We start from the raw sequence: 20513 nt of genomic DNA, 5'->3' as shown, positions 1-20513 counted from the left end.
GACATCACTGACAACATCACAGATGACATCATTCATGTGTTAATACGATGAACCTCTACAGACTCTGATATAACCTTAGATACACTCAGTGAAAACAGACACTCACAGATTGTCACTCATCCATGGAGTTACTCATACACCTAGACAGTCATGCAAAGAATCAATCACACCTCCATTTCCTCAACTATACAGTTATACACACCTTACGTATTGAAACATATTCTAACACATATTTACTCTCTTATACAATCACTGATACAAGTTTTCAATGATCCATGCAGCCACTCACACATTCACTGGCTCTTAAACACAGTAATTTATATATGTCAACTCTCGCATGTACTGTGTTTTACATATGTACTTACTTTGACATGTAGCATTGAGATATCCAATCACTCACCAATACACTCATGCACACAGTCAACCACCCATACAGCTGTTTCCACATGCAGTTTTGAACCCATAAATCTAGTGAATCAGCTGTTCACACATCTATGCACAGAGTCACACACCTCCCAGCCACTCACACACATACTCAGTCTCCCATACAAATACTTGGGCAACCAATCAATAACCCATATAGTTACTCATATAGCTACTGATCAACACATGCAGCAGTTTACAGAACAACAGATATAATGATGCACAAATTAATACAGTTTAATCACTAACCCATGCACTCAGTGAGACACATTTAATCACTCCCTCATACAATCAGTCATGCACCTACTAAATCCTTCATCCAGACATTTATACATCCACTCATTCTTCAATATGTAAGACATATTTTAACTTTACAGAAACATACATTCACTGGATGTTGTCATCAGTGATGTCATTTGAGTTGTCATCAGTGATGTCATCAGTGATTTCACTGACCATGTCATGAATGATGTAATATGTGACATCATCAGCAGTGGATTGCGGGTGCGCGATATATAGTTAGCGCATCTAACTATATATGGAATTTCAATGGTTTTATGCGAGTAAAATAAGGTTTTGTAAATGCAAATTCCTAACTATATATGTTCTATAACCAATGGTTTTTTCATTGAATTTTCAAGGTTTTGTAAATGCAAATTCCTAACTATATATGGACTATAACCTATGGTTTTTTCTGTGAATATATATATATATATATAGATATTCAAAGGATAATCCGTCAGCAAGGCAGGCTTCACTCTTTTTGAATACAAGGACACGGATCCAAATTCAGTGCAAAGTGATTTATTCGAAGTTGGTGCTCCCAGCCATCATGACGCGTTTCGCGCTACACAGAGCGCTTGACACAGGTAAGATTGCGGCATTGGTTTATATATGCTGATGACATTACGAAACTTGGCCTACAAAGTGCCTAGACATAGAAGAAACGAAGAATCCAAGTACATCAACGACTACAACCCAGTGATTTTATCCATGTGGAATGCTAACATGGATATTCAGTTCGTTGCTGACAACTCTATTGCTGTGGCTCGATATGTGACATCTTACATCACAAAAAAAAAGACAGAACTGAAGGAAATGTGAGAGGACATTTCACATGAAAAGACTTTGAGCAAGAAATTATACAGTTTCAGTCTGAAGATGTTGTCGCATTGAGAAATTGGAGCATATGAATGTTCTGATCGATTATCATCAACAAGTCTCTATGCCAAACCAAGAACAATCATTTGGGTGAGTCTAGGTCTTGCTGCAACACGAAACCGAGTTTTGAAATCTGTACAAGAAATTGAATATTTGGCGGAGAAAGAACCAAACAGTACAGATATTTTGAAGACAAACATGTTGGATATATACTATCCAAATAGAAGTACTCACCTTGAGAACACTTGTTTGTATGAAGTTCTGCAAAACTACAGTTATAAGAGGAACATCACAGAAGATATCAATAATGTAAAATATGCTGTCATTGGGTATGAAGGATGTCTAGTGTAGCAGAGAAAAGGCCATTTGATTAATCATCGAAAATTGAGTTGCGAAGCTCCAGACAAAAGAGAATTTTACTATTTAGCTCTTTTGCAACTCTTTTAGCCATGGCGTACAGAAGAGGAACTACTTGGAGATTTTCTGTTATGAAGACTCTTTTAATGCAACTAAGGATACGAAGAAATAGAGCAAGAAACCACAATTGCTGAAGAGATTGCTAGAGACAGTTCTCAAGACAGTCAGAGTTCTACTTCATTGAGTCAGGATCCACTAGGAGGACCAATTATCCAAAATGAAGCTGCAACTGCCATGGATGAGGTGAAAAGAGCTATGGAACAAGCTCAAGAGGATGTAGTTAACTTAAAAGATTTGGTAAAGCAACTAAACGTTGAGCAGAAAAAGATATATGACGAAGTCACACAACAGATTGAACATGGATTCAGACATGAGAAAAAAGTGTGCTCATGTACATCATTTAAGCCTGTTTGACTGTACCTAAGTGGAGAAGCAGGAACAGGAAAAAGTTTTCTGATTAAAGCCATTGCAACTTATTTGCAGAAAAGGACTGAATCACCGCTGTCTTGTGTTGTAACCGCTCCAACTGGACTGGCAGCACATAACATTAAAGGGATTACTCTACATCGTTTACTGATGCTGCCAGTTGGGCATGATAATAAATTGCATTACAACAAGCTATCTGGAGATGCGTGTTCTGAAGTTTCCAGAGTCTTGAAGAAAATGAAACTTCTTATCATTGATGAAGTAAGCATGGTCTCAAATCTAATGCTTGCTTTTGTGCATTTGAGAGTGCAAGAAATTCTTAGAACAGAGTATGATGTGTTATTTGGAGGAAAACACATTATTGTTTTTGGAGATCTACTGCAGTTGACTCCAGTAAAAGGACAACCAGTGTTTAAAATGCTTACGCATAAAGATACCCGGAAGTCCCTTGGAAGCATTGGAAACGTTAATATATGGTTAAATTTTAAATATGCTGAGCTGCTTCAAAATATGCGACAGGCAAAGGATGAAGATTATAAAAATATTCTACAAGATGTAAGAATCGGAAAAGTAAGTGAGCTTGGGAAAGAAGCTTTACATGCTCGATTAATTTCAAATTTGTATCCAAATGAAAACATTCTTCCAGAGAATATTTTTTAAAAAATGAATAAGAAGAAATCTGGGATATGTTTGATGCCAACTCTGCAAGAATGTTCCATCTTCAACAACAAAATGCTAAAGTTAGAAAATAAAGAAATTGTTAAACTGCAAGCATTAGATAAAATAGAGCATAAGGGTGCAACAATTGTTTTGTCAGAAAATTTGAAAACAAAATTGGATTCATTAGAGAAAAGTATTTCTAAAACAGCTGGTTTTGAAAAGACCCTGAATGTGTGTTTAAATTGTCGTATCATTTTGAGAAGGAATTTAAATATTGAAAGAGGTCTGGTAAATGGAGCAATGGGTTACATTGTTGATTTTGTGAATTATAAAAATAGAGATGGAATTGAATTTTTAAAAATAAAATTTGATAGTATTGAGCAAGTACAACAAATCCGTTGTTGTTCTGGTAGATTTTTGCTTGTAAAAGACTTATATGTTCGCCGAAAACAGTTTCCTGTTTGTTTGGAATATGCAGTGACAATTCATAAATCTCAAGGTTTAAGTGTAGATAATGCTTTGGTGAACATTGGAAGATCTGTGTTTAAAGAGGGTATGGCATATGTGGCATATGTGGCATTATCACGAATCAGAACGTTGGTGGATTGTACTTGATTGAGTGTGATGAGACAAAGATTTGTGCAGATCGAGATTGTGTTAAAGAATACAATAGGTTAAGAAGAGAGTATGCGCCACATTTGCCTCAATATCCTCTGTTTGAAAGGATAGTAGCAAAAAGACAAAAAGTAGATGAAACTGTAATTCAAAACAGAAAGAAAAAGGATTCTGATGAAAAAGTTGTTGGATTTCAGTTTGAAAACAGTTCTGGTGTCAACTGCTATGCTAATGTAGTGGTTAATGTTGGTTTTTTTCTTCAAACTTTACAAGAACAGATTGTTGAAAATCGGGATCAAAGATTGTGTGGTTTATTGAATTCTGTGTTTGAGAAATGTAGCAGTGATAGAGCAAAAATAGAAAGTGTAACAGAAATTCGAAATATTTTAGATATGTGTTCTGGTCAAGATAAATTTTCACAGAACATTCAGCAGGATTGTCAGGAATTTTTAATGTATATGTTTGGTGTTTTGGAAGATGAAGGTGTAGATGTAGATACTCTTTTTAGCCTTTCTTATCAATGGCAGCATGACTGCCACAACTGTAGTTCATCAAGTACTACTAGAATAGACACTGAAAGATGTATATATTTGACTTTACCAGACTGTAAATCAGTGTCATTTAAAAATCTAGTTAAAGCAGCAGATCATAATATGGTGTGTACCCAATGTAAGTGTCCAATGCTATCCACATTATTTATACAAAGTTATGGTCAGTATATCATTTTAGTTTTTAGTTTTCCAACGATGTAGACCTAAATGGAACTAAATTGACAACTTGTATCAAAAATGTTGTGGCTTCTCAGTTATCAATTTCAGGAAGAACCTTTACAACTTTAGCTAATATTTATCATGACGGTCCTTCGACAACATCAGGACATTATACATGTTACTTAAAATATCAAAAAGGTTGGAGTTACTGTAATGATTCTCATTTGACTTATAAACAACGTTTGCCTTATGACTTTAAAAATTCTTACCTAGTGTTTTTAAAACCAAAGTTTCAGTAAAGGTAATTGGCCTTTGACGACGGGAGTAGTTAATAAAAGTTAGTTAGTTAGTCTAATGTTTAAAATTATTTATCTCATATAGGTACTGTAAGTGGATCTCATAGTAAAAAATACTCATATATCTGACACGATTTGGATGTAAGGAAAGTGTAAGGTATGATGTTCTTAGATCTTTTTTCATAGGAAGTCGATGAAATGGAAGTTATAGAGAACAGCAGATTTTGTTTCCAACAAAAGGGCCTTAACTATCTTCTATTTGGCCTCAAGGAAAAGTAAGTGAATCAAAGATTAGTGTACATATATGATTTGCAAGTTTATATGTTTTTTTTAAACACAATCTTTTAGATTGTGTTTTTTTTCCCGCTGTTATATGATGAAGAGTTTGAACTCACTAATTTAAGTGAAATTCAATATATTCTGAGAACAGCAAAAATAAACAATGTAACATATTGTATAAGTCATTCTATAGTTTGCATTGTGTAATTTATATTGTATTCCCATTGTCTCACACTCATTTTCCTTTTTCCACCCTTATTTAGCTCTCTTTACTCACTTACACTGCCTTTTTTCACTTTGTTTCATCGCTGTTCCTTTACTCCACTTCTTTCACAACTCCTCAATGCAATTTCAACTGTCTGCATTTCCTCTCTCCCTTCCACCACTTTTCAGCTTTCTCACGTTCTCTCAGTACCACTGCTTTAGTTCTCTTCCCCTTTCTATCCTTCTTTTGCTCCTTTACTCTTTTTCCTTTCTCACTCATTGTACTGCAGTTCACTCAGTCCTTCCCTTTGTCTTTCTGTGTACTTACTTTCTCACTCCTTTTTCCTCTATCGTTCTATATTAACCTCATTCCTTTCATCCCTTCACTCTGTGACTCCCCTTCACTCACTCTCAGCCATCTTCCATTCCTCTTTCTTATTAATGGATCCTCATTTAGACTCTTTTCCCTTTTACTCATTTTCCTTTTACTTTCTTCTCTTTCCTGATTTAGTTTTGGTATCTCACATTATTTTAGTATCTTACTTATCTTCAGTAATTTGTTCTCTTTCTATTTCTTTTTCCCTCTTTTTTGTCTTTCTACATTACTTTATTTCTGTTTTTGTATCCTTCACTATTGCTTTATTTCTTAGTACACTTTTTTGATTTTTTATCTCTTGACCTGTTTCTTCTATTTTAAAATATATATTTTACTAATTATAACTTGTTTTTTTCTTTTGTCTTTCACAGATACAAAGTGTAGTTTAAAGATGCAAGTAAGTTTTCTTTAATGATATGGTAAGTGTGACTACAAAATGTAGTTTGTCATCACCCTTTGCTTTAACCTCACTACTTTTCTCTCACCCTACCTCACCCCTGTTTCCTTACTCTGCTTACCTTACTTATTCTTATCCTCCATATTTACTTCTCTTTTCCTTACTTTCCTACCACATTCAACTTCTTTCAGTGCCCCTGCTCACCACACTCCCTCACTTTCCTTTTTTTCTGGTTTACTTAGTCCCTTTCTGACACTCCTTCCTTTACTTTCTCTGTTGTTTCTTTCTGTCACACCCCATGTCTTACCCTTATTCACTTTTATCCACCCTCTTTCACTCCTCTTTAGTTACACTCACTGCTATTTTCTTTCCCTCCGTCACCACTGTTCCTTTTCTCTGGTTCCGTCACTACCTGTCATTCCCCATATATTACTCTTCTTCCTTTTACTTTCATCACCCATTCACATTCTCCCAGAACATCTGCTTTAGTTTTCTTCCTCTTTCTTCTCTTCTTTTGCTCCCTTATTCATTTTCCTTTTCTCAGTTACTTCCTCTTATACCTTTTCTCTGTTTTACTATCTATTACACAGTCCCTCTGTGTTTCTCCCTCTAGATCTCTTTCTCTTTACACCACTCTCTTTGTCCCTATTCTTCATGCTCACTCCTTCATTATTTTTTTTATTTTTTGTTGGGTGCGCTGACGGGACGCGCACCAGTACGCGCACTGGGGTGCACACCGGTACGCGCACTGGGAGCGCTCCAGAGTGAAATATAAAAAAAAATGAATATACTTTAAAAAAATATATATTATATTAATATACAATATAGGATTCATTTTTAGAAAAACATTCCTTTCTAAGCTATAGATATTGGCGAAAAAATAACCTTAGAAATTCACTAAAAAACACATAGGTATGAGGCCCTATATAAAGTTAGGAATTAGCAGTTAAAAAACCTATGAAATTCACAGAAAAAACCATAGGTTTCACACCAGTTATAGTTAGGAATTAGCATTTAAAAAACCAATGAAATTCACTGAAAAAAACTGTTTCGTAATGTCATCAGCATATATAAACCAATGCCGCAATCTTACCTGTGTCAAGCGCTCTGTTTAGCGCGAAACGCGTCATGATGGCTGGGAGCACCAACTTCGAATAAATCACTTTGCACTGAATTTGGGTCCGTGTCTGTGTATTCAAGAAGAGTAAAGCCTGCCTTGCTGCCGGATTATCCTTTGAATATATATATATATATATATATATATATTCACTGAAAAAACCATAGGTTTCACACCAGTTATAGTTACCTGGAAATTTTACTGACATAAAACCATTGAAATTCCAACGGTATAGTTAGTTGGACTCACTATAAATTGCGCGTGTAATGCACTGCTGATGACATCACATATTACATCACTCATAACATTGTCAGTGACATCACTCATGACATCACTGATGACACCATCCAGTGAATGTGTGTCTTTCTGAAAAATAAATATGTTTTATATATGTATATGTAAAGGTCGATGGAAGAATAAATGTTTAAATAAGTGTCTTAATGGATGTTTTTTTTAAAAAAGTTGATTGGTTAACTGGCTTATTAAGTGTATTTTAGTGAATACATATATTAGCGAGTATTGTTTAAATATTTAATTGTTTGTATCTGTGTTTCACTTTGTGTATAAGTGGCTGCATGGGTTGGTGAGTAGCTACATGTGTGTGTATATGGGTTATTAGATATTTTTTTAGTATCAGTATGAGTGTCTGTATGGTTTGGTGGGGTTATTACTTAGCACATAGATGCATCAATGACTGACTCACTGTTTATGTGTTTGGAAGACAGCATTAGTGCAGGACTGTATGGATGGATGAGTGTGTATATGTGTGTGTTAGTAAGTGAATGACTGTCTCACTAGTGTCTTTATCAGTAACAACATATGTTTTAATCTAGTATATGTGAGTATTGATGTATATAAGTGAGTATATGTGAGAGTGAGAGATTGAAAGAGTTCTTGTTTAAATAAGTATGTGTTTCTATAAGTGATTGTTTAAGAGAGTAAGTATGTGTAAGTTTCCTTAGAAGTAAGGTGGTAGTGTGTGTATAGCTGTATATGCAAATAAATGGATGTTCAATAGTTTATTTGCATGTGTTAGTATGTGTGTGAGCAACTTTTGGAAGACTGTCGGTGTGTTAACGGATGTATAGGTGTCTCACTACATATGATGAGTGAGTATATGTATGAGTGACTATATAGAAGAGTTGGTGAGTGAGTGGATGTGTATATAAATGGTGGAATTACTGAATTGGTTGTTGTAACTGGTATAGGTATGTCCACTTTTTTTTAAATGTTAGTTTCTTTTTTCAAAATGTGTTTCAAGGGTTACTTTACAGGGTAAGTAGGTCAGTCTCTCTGTCACAAGGATGGTGTCATCAGTGATGTCATGAGTGATGTCACTGACCATGTCACGAGTGATGTAATATGCGATGTCATCAGCAGTGTATTACACGCACAAGTTATAGTGAGTCCAACTAACTATAACGTGGGAATTTCAATGGTTTTATGTCAGTAAAATTTCCAGGTAACTATAACTGGTGTGAAACCTATGGTTTTTTCAGTGAATTTCAAAGGTTTTTTAACTGCTAATTCCTTACTATAACTGGTGTGAAACCTTTGGTTTTTTCAGTGATTTTACTGGTTATCACTTTTGAAACCTCACTGTTTCACAAAATACAAATCCTCTATTTTGCAAATGTTCATAGCAAGTATTATCAAAAAGCAAGACACAAACCAACAGCAAACAAACTCAGGGCCTTATTTATGAAGGCCTTGCGCCACGAGTGCGTCACTTATTTCCCATGTTTAAAGTGATGCACCGGCTGCACAAGGCAATCATAAATAAGGGCCAAATGAAAATACCATTGATTTGCACACAAAATCGTTTTTTGAATAACATTTTAGAACAACTGCACAGAACCTATGTACAACCACTCAATATCACTTTTGAAACCTCACTGTTTCCCAAAACACAAATCCACTATCTTGCAAATGTTCATAATAAGTATTGTAAAAAAGCAAAAAACAAATCAACAGCCAACAAACTCAGGGCCTTATTTATGAAGGCCTTGCGCCACAAGAGCGTCACTGATTTCCCATGTTTAAAGTGATGCACCGGCTGCACAAGGCAATCATAAATAAGGGCCAAATGAAAATACCATTCATTTGCACCCAAAATCGTTTTTTGAATAACATTTTAGAAACACAACACAGGACCTATGTACAAGCATACAATTTCACTACTGAAACTTAACTATCTGCTTCCAAATATTCTCCATAGAGCAAACAAGTCTCTATCTAAATTAAATAAATCATTACTTACCTTTACAAATGCTTTGGGAGATTGAAAACAGTGTAAGACACACACACCAATTTTTCTTTAGCAGAGCAAAAGGTGTGCACTCAATACACTGACACCAAGACTGGCATAGAAAATCTCCAACTTTACACACATATGCCTTATTTCAACCAATCAAAAGTCTTCCCTCACTATTTTCAAACCAACACCCTTCCCCCTCTCAGACCTTTCTATCTGTTACCATAGCAACTCCCTTCTAACTGAACTCTCAGGTTCAAAAGTTTATTCTACAATGTTGCAAATTAAGTCAGCAAGGATGTTTGACCTCTCAATACACCAGCTTATCCAGGGCATTATTGCTTTTAGTGACTTTTTCTTAACCATTCAAATTGCTTCTTACACACAACACAACCATGCACCCTAACTTTCTGTTTTCAACTAACTGAATCCACCAATCATTGCTTGTGATTCAACAGCAGGGAAACTCCACAATTATTTTTTTGTAAACTCCTACTGTTCCAACTGCCATTTAATTCCCACACTTCATCTGACTGCACCAGAACCTTCTCACATCATGTATTCTGTATGGATTATTGGACATAGCTACACCCACTGGGCTCAAAGGTATGCAGCAAGCAGAAATTATCACAACCTTGATTTATCAAATGTGGAAATTAAGTGGGTTGGCCAGAGAGGATTGAGATGTCATCAATTGATAGAATTGGTGAAAACCTTTTTGCATCTGCCAAACCCTGACCTCTTAATAGTGCACTGTGGTGGAAATGCTGTGGGCACTATGACTGGGGTTGGTCTGGAAATGCTATTAAAGGACACCTTTAATCAATTGATGACACTTTTTCCACAAACTGCCTTAGGATATTCCAATATATGCCAAAGATAGAAATGGAACTGGTCCAACCAATTTTGTCCACAATTTGAGAAAGCACGGAAACATGTGAATAAATCTGTTTCTGCTTACACGAGAGACTGTGGAATGGGTTCAATATACAATAATAACTTGCGTTACAACATGCAAGACATCTATAGAGGAGATGGTGTGCACTTCTCAGATGAGGGGAATAGAACATTCCTCCTGAATTTAAGACTGTGCATTGGAACCTACTTGTAGGTACCTAAATCAGCCACAGAACCCAAAAGCTCTTTTTAGAGCTACCCTACCTCTGATCATTCAAAACGTTTATCTTTTTGTAACTTTTTTCTCTATTTTTCACCAAAGTACGCTCCCCGGTACGCTTACCGGTGCGCGTACCGAGCGCTCCCCCCACAAAATTTTTCAATTGTATTTTTTATTTTTTGCCTATATGAGCGTCCTAAGCCCCCCTCAGAAAACCTAGAGGGTCAGGAAGTAAATACAGTGCCCCCTTCTACCCATTCCCAACGTTGTTTGTCCACCATCTTGTATCTCGATTGTACTGAAACACAAAATGGAGGACTCCCGTAACGCTACCGGGGCGCATACCGGGGCGCGCACCAGTAAGCGCTCCCTAAAAAAAGGTGGGAAAGTAATTTACAGAAAAACCACTGGAGACACTTTCATCAAATATACAATAGGCCCTACTATATAGCAGTTCCTACCATTTACCTAAATTTGGTGGAATTCCATTGAGACATTTAGGGTGTAGGCCTGTCTAAATATCCTGAGGTAAATTACATGACCAAAACACATATGAAGTGTTAGAATTTACAACAAATAAAAAAGTTACTTTCATTTTCTACGATTATTTCCTGACATGTGATTGGTTATGTACATGAATATATATAAAAAAGAGAGGGAAACACAGCCATTTTGACTACTACTTCCTGAAGTACATTTGAAAAGAAATTAAACTGACAACTTCAACTGCTTTCTCAAAGGTAAGTTGTTATTTTGGAAAGTGAAGTATGTTGTGCACTTTAAGTTAATTTGAGAAAAAATATTCTGTTAGTTATATACTATCCCACTGTAATAGATATAGATTGAGATAGGCTTCTCTGTTATAGTTATAGATTGAGTTAGGCTTCCCTTGTATTATTATAAATTTACTTAGGCTTTATCACATACACTTTTTTATATTTCAAATTCCAGCCTGATACCATACAATACCCAAAGATAGCTTCACTGTTAAAAAATCCAAACTGCCTGTCTGAACTTAAACCCAACAGTGCCCTATCTCTACTGATATATTTATTTTTTATGCAATTTACAGCAACAAAATGGAAGGAGAATAGGATATTTCTTTTGAAATTGTTTTGGACAACAACACAGAAGAAAGAATTACTGAGAATGATGACTTTGATTTTATGGATGAGTCTCTGGACCATGAATTAGGTCAGTGTGTGGAATCAATGGAATCACAGAATGAAAATGAGGACATTCCAGACAATATATTATTAGAAGTTTTATTAAATTATGAAAAAGAATCAGAAGAATAAATTTATATTTATTAATCAAAAATTGTTCGAGCCAATATTCATTAATATATGTGATTCAGCAAGTAGTTCCAAAATGTTTAAAATATAAAGTGAGACTTATAGTATACTGTGCAACTTTTTTGTGTTACAAAGTAAGTTTGCTCATAGTTACTTCCTTTCTCCCACTGTATTATCTCCAATGTGTATTTAACATATTTTTATCATCTCCTGCCTCCATGTTGTTTCTGCTTTCCTGACAGACTACGCTATGAATTCCATATACCACAATAACTTCTGTAACAACATACAAGATATCTAGACGGTGTATATTAAATTATAGACTCTGCATTGGTACCTACATGTTGGTACTTAAATTAAAAACAACAAAAAGAACAATTAATAAACATACAATTTTTAAAAGTGTCATTCTTTTTTCCCCATAGTACGCATCCCGGTCTGCTCCCCGGTGCGCGTACCGGGCGCTCCCCCAGCAAAAATAAAAAAAAAAAAAAAAATTTGGGCCCCGCGGGGCCCTTTTAAAGCCCCCACATCAAACCTAGGGGGTCAGGGAGGGTCTACTCTGCCCCCTTTGTTTTGGCCACCTCTCATGTCTCGATCCTACCGAGACACAAGATGTTGGCCGCTCCAGACCGTTTGGAATGTTTACAGACACCCGTGACCCAATCAGCTTTCCGTGCGCAAGTCGAGTGGCGCGCCCGGTGCGCTCCCCGGTGCACGTACCGGGGCGCGCCTATAGACATATAACCTAAATTGCTCAAAATCCACTGGAGCACATATCTTGAGACATATCAAAGGCACATCGGGCAACCAGTCCCTACAATTTTGCCAGGTTTGGTGGAAATCCATTCAGCCGTTCGGGCTAAAAGTGAGGTCGACCGCCCTACGGAAATTAACATGGGGAAAAAGCGTTTTGGGAACCCCTTTTATCTCGGCCCCCACTTTACGAATCCCCCCCAAACTTTTAGGGAAGGACCAGAGCTTGAAGAGGCCATTTTGAGGAGATTTTCATGCAGATTCGTCAACCGGCGCCAAAGTTATTCCAAATAGAATTTTGAGATTTAACATTGAAAAAAATTCCTAACTATACGGTCGCCAGTAGGTAATATATATCTATATCTATATCTATATCTATCTATCTATATATATAATATTTAAATTTATTTATTTATTTATTTATTGATAGTAAATTTAAATTAATAGTTAATTAATTTATAATAGTTAATTATTTAATTTTAATTGGTAATTAATTGTAATTAATTGAATAATTGGTAATTATGTAAATTTTACGAAAATATTTTTGTAGCGGGTTGTGAGTTTATAGTGGAATTGGGTGGAAAGTGATTAAATAATAAATAATTAATTAATTACATTTATTTATATTTATTTAATTTCAAATAATTGTTAAATACTTTTTCATTATTAAATAATTAATTGTAAATATTTTTATTAATTAGTATTAATAGGTGATCAATAGAAATAATTATTGTTAATTAGTAAATTTAATATATTAATTATTATATTGTATACAAATATTATTTAGTTTTTAATTAATTATTAATAGATATTCAATAATACATTTTTTTATTATTTATGAAGTATTTACTTTCCCTAATGTTGTATTCTCTGGAGAGGGAATAGTAATTTTAACCCCTACACTATCCAACTTTTTCCCTACTGTTGCACCCACTGGAGTGGGAATAGTAATTTTAACTCCTACACTATCCAACACTTTCCTACTGTTGCACCCACTGGAGTGGGAATAGTAATTTTAACCCCTACGCTATCCAACGCTTTCCCTACTGTTGCACCCACTGGAGTAGGAATAGTAATTTTTACCCCTACGCTATCCAACGCTTTCCATACTGTTGCACCCACTAGAGTGGGAATAGTAATTTTTACCCCTACACTATCCAACGCTTTCCCTACTGTTGCACTCTTTGGAGTGGGAATAGTAATTTTAACCCCTACGCTATCCAACGCTTTCCCTACTGTTGCACCGACTGGAGTGGGAATAGTAATTTAAACCCCTACGCTATCCAACCCTTTCCCTACTGTTGCACTCACTGGAGTGGGAATAGAAATTTCAACCCCTACGCTATCCAATGCTTTCCCTACGCTTGCACTCTTTGGAGTGGGAATAGTATTTTTTACACTTCTGCTATCGTACGGTAATATAATAGTATCTTATTTAATTATAGTATGTTACTATATATATATGTTTTAACAAATATGATTTTAAAAATATATTTTTATGAATTTCATTTATTATTTAATTATTATAAGTTAATTTAAGTATTTTTAAGTATATTTTAGTAATTAAATTTTAATATTAATTTAATTCAACACTGTTTTTAATAAAGTCGATATTTTTTAAACTATATTTTTGTAAACGATATTTTGTACTCGATATTTTTGTACTTACCTGTTTGTAGATACAAACTCGATATTCTGTCTGTCGATATTTTGTCCAAGATATTTTTGCAAGTCGATATTTTGTCCCTCGATATTATTTCAGTGATCCATCCCGATGTGCCTTTGCTATGTCTCAAGATATGTGCTCCAGTGGATTTTGAGTAATTTAGGTTAAAAAAATATATATATCTATGGCAGCGCCCCGGGGAGCGCTCCGGGCGGCCACACGAGGTGCGCACGGAAAGCTGATTGGCTCTCGCGTGTCTGTAAACATTCGAAACAGTCCGGAGCGGCCGCCATCTTGTGTCTCGGTAAAATTCAGACACAAGAGGTGGCTAAAACAAAGGGGGAAATGACCATAAGGCATCAGGGATAGACCCCCTCTGACCCCCTAGGTTTGATGTGGGGGCTATAAAAGGGCCCCGCGGGGCATTTAAAATATATATATTTTTTTCGTTTTGCGCAGGGGAGCGCCCGGTACGTGCACCGGGGAGCGGACCGGGGAGCGTACTATGAGGAAAAAAGAATGACAGAGTTTTTAAAAAATGAAGCCTTTTTTTAGAAATTGGAGGTAGTTCTAAAAATAACTTTTTTTTTTCTTCTTTTTGTTGTTTTATATTTTTTTCGGTGTTTTTTGAACATTTTGTACTTTTTTGGCTTTTCAAAACAGTTTTATATATATTTTTTTTTTTAGGGGGAGAAACAAAAAATAGGGAATTGAAACTGGCTCAACTGGAGCAAAAAAACTAAAAACCCCAAAAATTACTTCTTTTTGGGGCACTTGTGATTATCACCTGCAAGGACGATGAGCTTTACACTTTTTTCACCATGTGCGATAAGCTTGCCACATGCAGAACAAGTGATTTTAAAATCAGCAAATCGTGGCTGAATACAAGGCATCATCTCTGATGTTTCTGGTCCCGATGAAGTGGGTTCGTTTCTTTGGGAGGTGGTCCTTGAAGACCTGGGGAGGTTACTGGCCAGTTCCCTGAGCTCTGCACGAGAATAGTTGTTAGGGTGCTTACGGGTCATATGTCGAATCATGGTATAGTTACCAAAGGAATATTTTTTGTTTGGGTTGCCCCTTGAGAGTTCTTCCTTACAGAGTAGGCAAGTTACCTTGGCCGCATTCACTTTTTTTTTGCCCTCTGGGAGTGAAAAAAACTCCCATACAATGTTTGACTTGGGCTTGTATGGGGTATTTTGTTCAGGCAGCCATCTTTCATCATCCTCCTCTTCCTCTTCCTCCTCCTCCTCTTGTTTACCTCCAATGTAATCTTGAGCTGGTCCTCTTGGTTGTTTTGGTGGTGGTGGTGGGGCAGATGCACCAGCTGCTGCTGCTACTGAAGCCATTATAAAGATCAAAAAGGTACAGAGAGGTACAAACAGGTCTTCCTCAGTCATAGGACAAAGTCAGAATAAGTAAAAAAGGTGGGGTCTTTCATCATTTGGAAAAAAAAACTTGTCCTGAACCAATGAGAAGTGTTATTTTCAGGTCACAAGACTAGGGGCTTCATCATTATGAAACCAAAACTGTTATGAACCAATGAAAAGTGTTATTTTCAGGTCACATGACCCGACGCGCTTACGCTACGCGCCCCCAGGCGCTCCTGGGGGCGCGCCCCGGGTAGCACCTGGGGGCACGCCACGGGTCACGTTGCGTAAGCGCGTCCGATGTTTACGTTGCGCGATCATATTCGCTCGAGTACTTCCGGGTGAGCTTACGCCGTGCGTATCACGCGGACGCGGCTACGCGATACGTCACGATCATGTTTTCGTTTGCGATATTGGCGCTTACGGGACGCTCCCCGGAGCAAACCCCGGGGCGCTTTAAAGAAGTACGCTTTTCGGGGCGCTCCCCGGGGCGCGCACCGGGAGCGCTCCCAAAAAAAAAAAAAAAAAAAAAAAATGGGAAAAATTCTAGGGACTGGTAGCCCTATTCTTAAGTGGTTTTAACGAAAATTAACTTTGTAACTTTGAAAAAATATGTATTGTTCTACATTGGGCTATATATATGTTAGAGCAAAAATGTAGCCCAAATGTAGCCCAATGTAGCCCAATATAGCCCAAAGATGGCCACCAGAGACAAAAAAAAAATATAGCCAAAATATAGCCCAACTGTAGCCCAATGACAGAATGTACTAGAGTGTTCTAAACAACTAGAGCGCTAACAGTCTTACTTATAAAGTGAGACTTATAGTTAGGAATTAGCATTAAAAAATCTATGAAATTCACTGAAAAAACCATAGGTTTCAGACCAGTTATAGTTAGGAATTAGCATTTAAAAAACCTATGAAATTCACTGAAAAAACCATAGTTTCCACACCAGTTATAGTTAGGAATTAGCATTTAAAAAAACCTATTAAATTCACTAAAAAAACATAGGTTTCACATCAGTTATAGTTAGCTGGAAATGTTACTGACATAAAACCATTGAAATTCCACGTTATAGTTAGTTGGACTCACTATAACTTGCGCGTGTAATGCACTGCTGATAACGTCACATATTACATCACTCATGACATGGTCAGTGGCATCACTCATGACATCATGAGTGGGCACCCTACCAGAAGCACACATCAACCCACTGGGGACCTAATGCATTTTACTCATCGAGGACATTGCAGTGCACCCACGTGGGCAAAGGAACACACACTACGCATCCCAGAAGCCAACAGGTATGGCCACGCCCACTGGGGTGGATGCGTTAATTATAAAGGTGTGCACTTCTGAAAGCGCTAGCAGTTTCCTCTGAAAACATTCACCGCTGATGAAGGGATTCTTTTCCCGAAACGCATCCTGGCGTTGTTGAACTCTGGGTGTGGGCTCTGGATCGGGAGCCTGACAGCAAGATGAAATAAAGAAGCGAGCTTATTAAACTAACTCCCTTGGTGGCTTCATTCGAATTTGGGTTTCTGTTGTGTGATTAATTGAAGACGGCCTGCCTGGGTCGTGAATGGAGCCCCGCTGCTGAGGTGGATCGGTGCAGGCACTATCCGGTGTTTGCACACGGAAGGGAGACAAGCTGATGCCTTGCAGGGGGTGTCAGCCTGACGCTCGATTTTCATCTGCAAAGCAAGGAGGGCACCCTACCAGTAGCACACATCAACCCACTGGGGACTTAATTCATTTTACTCATCGAGGACATTGCAGTGCACCCACGTGGGCAAAGGAACACACACTACGCATCCCAGAAGCCAACAGGTATGGCCACGCCCACTGGGGCGGATGCGTTAATTATAAAAGTGTGCACTTCTGAAAGCGCTAACAGTTTCCTCTGAAAACATTCACCGCTGATGAAGGGATTCTTTTCCCGAAACGCGTCCTGGCGTTGTTGAACTCTGGGTGTGGGCTCTGGATCGGGAGCCTGACAGCAAGATGAAATAAAGAAGCGAGCTTATTGAACTAACTCCCTTGGTGGCTTCATTCGAATTTGGGTTCCTGTTGTGTGATTAATATATATATATATATATATATATATATATATATATATATATATATATATATATATATATATATATATATATATATATTTTCCTTTAATATCTAAAAAAATACTGATCAGATTTACACCATTTAACAAAATGGCAAGAGTCTGAACTAAGGACTACCTCTTTGCCAAATTTGGTGTAATTCTGTTCAGCAGTTTGGGCTGTAGCTGCGACTAAAGGTTCCTATGGAAAATTGCATGGAGAAAACACGTTTTGGGACCCCCTATAGGTAGTTATAGTTAGGACCTAGTTTCCATAGGAAATCCACAACATTCTATTTGGAATAACTTTGACGCCGGGTGACAAATCTTTGTGAATTTCTTCAAGAAAATGGCCTGCTCGGTTCCGCTCCTTCCCTGAAAGTTTGGGGGTGATTCGTCAAGCAGGGGTCCAAATAAAAAGGGGGTCCCAAAATGTGTTTTCCCCATGCAATTTTCCATAGGGACCTTTAGCCAGGGCTACAGCCCGAACGGCTGAACGGAATTACACAAAAGTTGGCAGAGAGGTAGAGTTCAGTTGGCAAATTGTGCTTTTTGTTAAATAGTGTAAATCCGTTAAGTAGTTTCTGTGAAAATTGTAAGTAAAATCATAGCGATATCTAAAGACGGGGTGCAGCACGCGTACGGAAATTCGTTCAATTACGAGCGCGAGCTGCATGCTGATTGGCGGTCAACTGTCTGTCAACGCTTGAAACCAGGAAGTGTTGGCGGCCATCTTGTGCCTCGCTAGAACCGAGGCACTAGAAAACAGTAAAGAAAGTTGAGAAATAAGGGAAGGGGTTAGGTTACAAACATTTTGATCCTTTACGCTTGCTCAGGGGGTTGTACATGGATGTTTAGGCTCTAAATTGTGAACCCTGATGTCTGCAATGTAGATTGAAGGTGCTACTTGACACAAACATAGATGAATGTTATTTTGTACAGGTAACAGAATCCGAGGACATAGTACAATTGTCTGTCCTTTAAATAAATTGAGACTTATATGTCATACTCTGTTTTAAGACTTTGCAGCATTCTTACATTTTCAAAGGCAAGCATTAAGTTTGATACCATGCTTATGTTATCAATAATGAGAAGTTTCATTTTGTTCAAGAGTCTTCACAACAAGCTTCTCCAGATATCTTTTGGTATTGCAATTTGCTGGTATGCTACATAGGTAGTATAAGTAAATGATGTAATGTAGCATTGGTAATGTTAACATTTAGGTATATTTTTATTATAAGGAAGTTATTACAAATATGCAATAAGGAAATTATGCTGAATATGGAACTATTCTACTAGAAATAAGAATTGGAGAAATGACTGAACATGTCAAAGACATTTTACAGAAACGATTAGTTTGACATTAGTTTCCAAAAGAAAATATTGTTGGTAAGCTTGTAGGTACTTTTAAAATATTTGACAACCCCAATGAAGAAAAGCAACAAGTGTGAAAATATCCTGCTTTGTTTGGCTGGGTTTTAGCTACAATGAAAAGATTCAAGAAAGGTCCTTTCTTTGAATCAGAAAGAGAAATTGAACAATAATTGATAATCCCTTCCCAAGAAAGGCAGTTAGTGTGCACATTTTTGCTGCCTTCGGCCGGAGTCATAAGAACAACAAAAAACCTCAATAAAGTGCCACGAGTTTGTATCAGAATATGATATTCACGAACAATTGATAACCCCAGCCAAGAAAGGCAGCAAGTGTGCAATTTTTAAAGGCCTTTGGCTGGGGTACTTATTACAACAAATAGGCTCGATAAAGGGCTTGTAGTTTGAATATGAATATGAAATAGAATAGTTGATAACCATAGTCAAGAAAGGCAGCAAGTATGTGTGTGTACTTGTAGATAATGTGTTGATTGAAAGGAATATGAATAATGTAAAAACTAAGAAAGGCTGTAAGTGTGCAAATTAGCCACTGCTATTCACGGGTAGTAGTTTGCAAGAAGGCTCAGTAAAGGGCCTGCACTATAAACTAGAATAACAAAGAGAAGATTTGATAAGCATAGACTATAATGGCTCTTTTTTAATATTGGTAGACTTTTGTTAAGCTTTTTTTCATAAATGAACGGCAGGAAGTGTGCAAATTACCCACTGCCATTCACGAGTAATAGTTACCAAGAAGGCTCAATGAAGGGCCTGCACTCTGAATATGTGTTACAAGAAGGATAATTGATAACCCCAGCCAAAAAAAAAAACCAAGAGTTCACATTTCAAACTGCATTCGGCCTGGGTAGTTGATAGAATAGAAAGGGCTTGATAAAGGGACTGCAGTTTGAATAGGAAAATGAAATAGTTCATAGCCCCTGCGTAGAAATGTAGTAAGTGTGCAAATTTCCCACTTTCTTCTGGCAGTGCAGTATCTACATGAAAAAGGCTCGATAAAGGGCCTGCACTTTGAATACAGATATTAAATAGAAGAATAGTTGATAACCATCGCCAAGAAAGGCAGCAAGTAGGTGTGTGTACGTTTAGATGATTTGTTGATTGAGTGGTAGATGAATAATGTAAAAATTTATGAAAGGCTGAAAGTGTCCAAATTACCCAATGCCATTCTCGGGTAGTAGTTAGCAAGAAGGCTAAATAAAGGGACTGTACTTTGAATTTCAATAAGAAACAGAAGATTTGATAACCATAGACTATACTTGGTCTTTTTCAATATTGTTAGACTTTTAAGCATTTGTTTATACATGAATGGCAGGAAGTGCGCATATTACCCACTGCCATTCATGAGTCATAGTTACCAAGAAGGCTCAATAAAGGGCCTGCTCTATGAATTTGTATTATAAGAAGGATAATTGATAACCCCAGCTAAGAAAGGCAGCAAGAGTTCAAATTTCCTACTGCCTTCGGCCGGGGTAGTTGATAGAATAACAA

This window comes from Lissotriton vulgaris, chromosome 8 (assembly GCF_964263255.1).
Source record: "Lissotriton vulgaris chromosome 8, aLisVul1.2, whole genome shotgun sequence".
NCBI classification, from domain to species: domain Eukaryota; kingdom Metazoa; phylum Chordata; class Amphibia; order Caudata; family Salamandridae; genus Lissotriton; species Lissotriton vulgaris.
The sequence above is the reverse complement of the archived record's forward strand: the minus strand, read 5'-3'. Positions refer to the sequence as shown.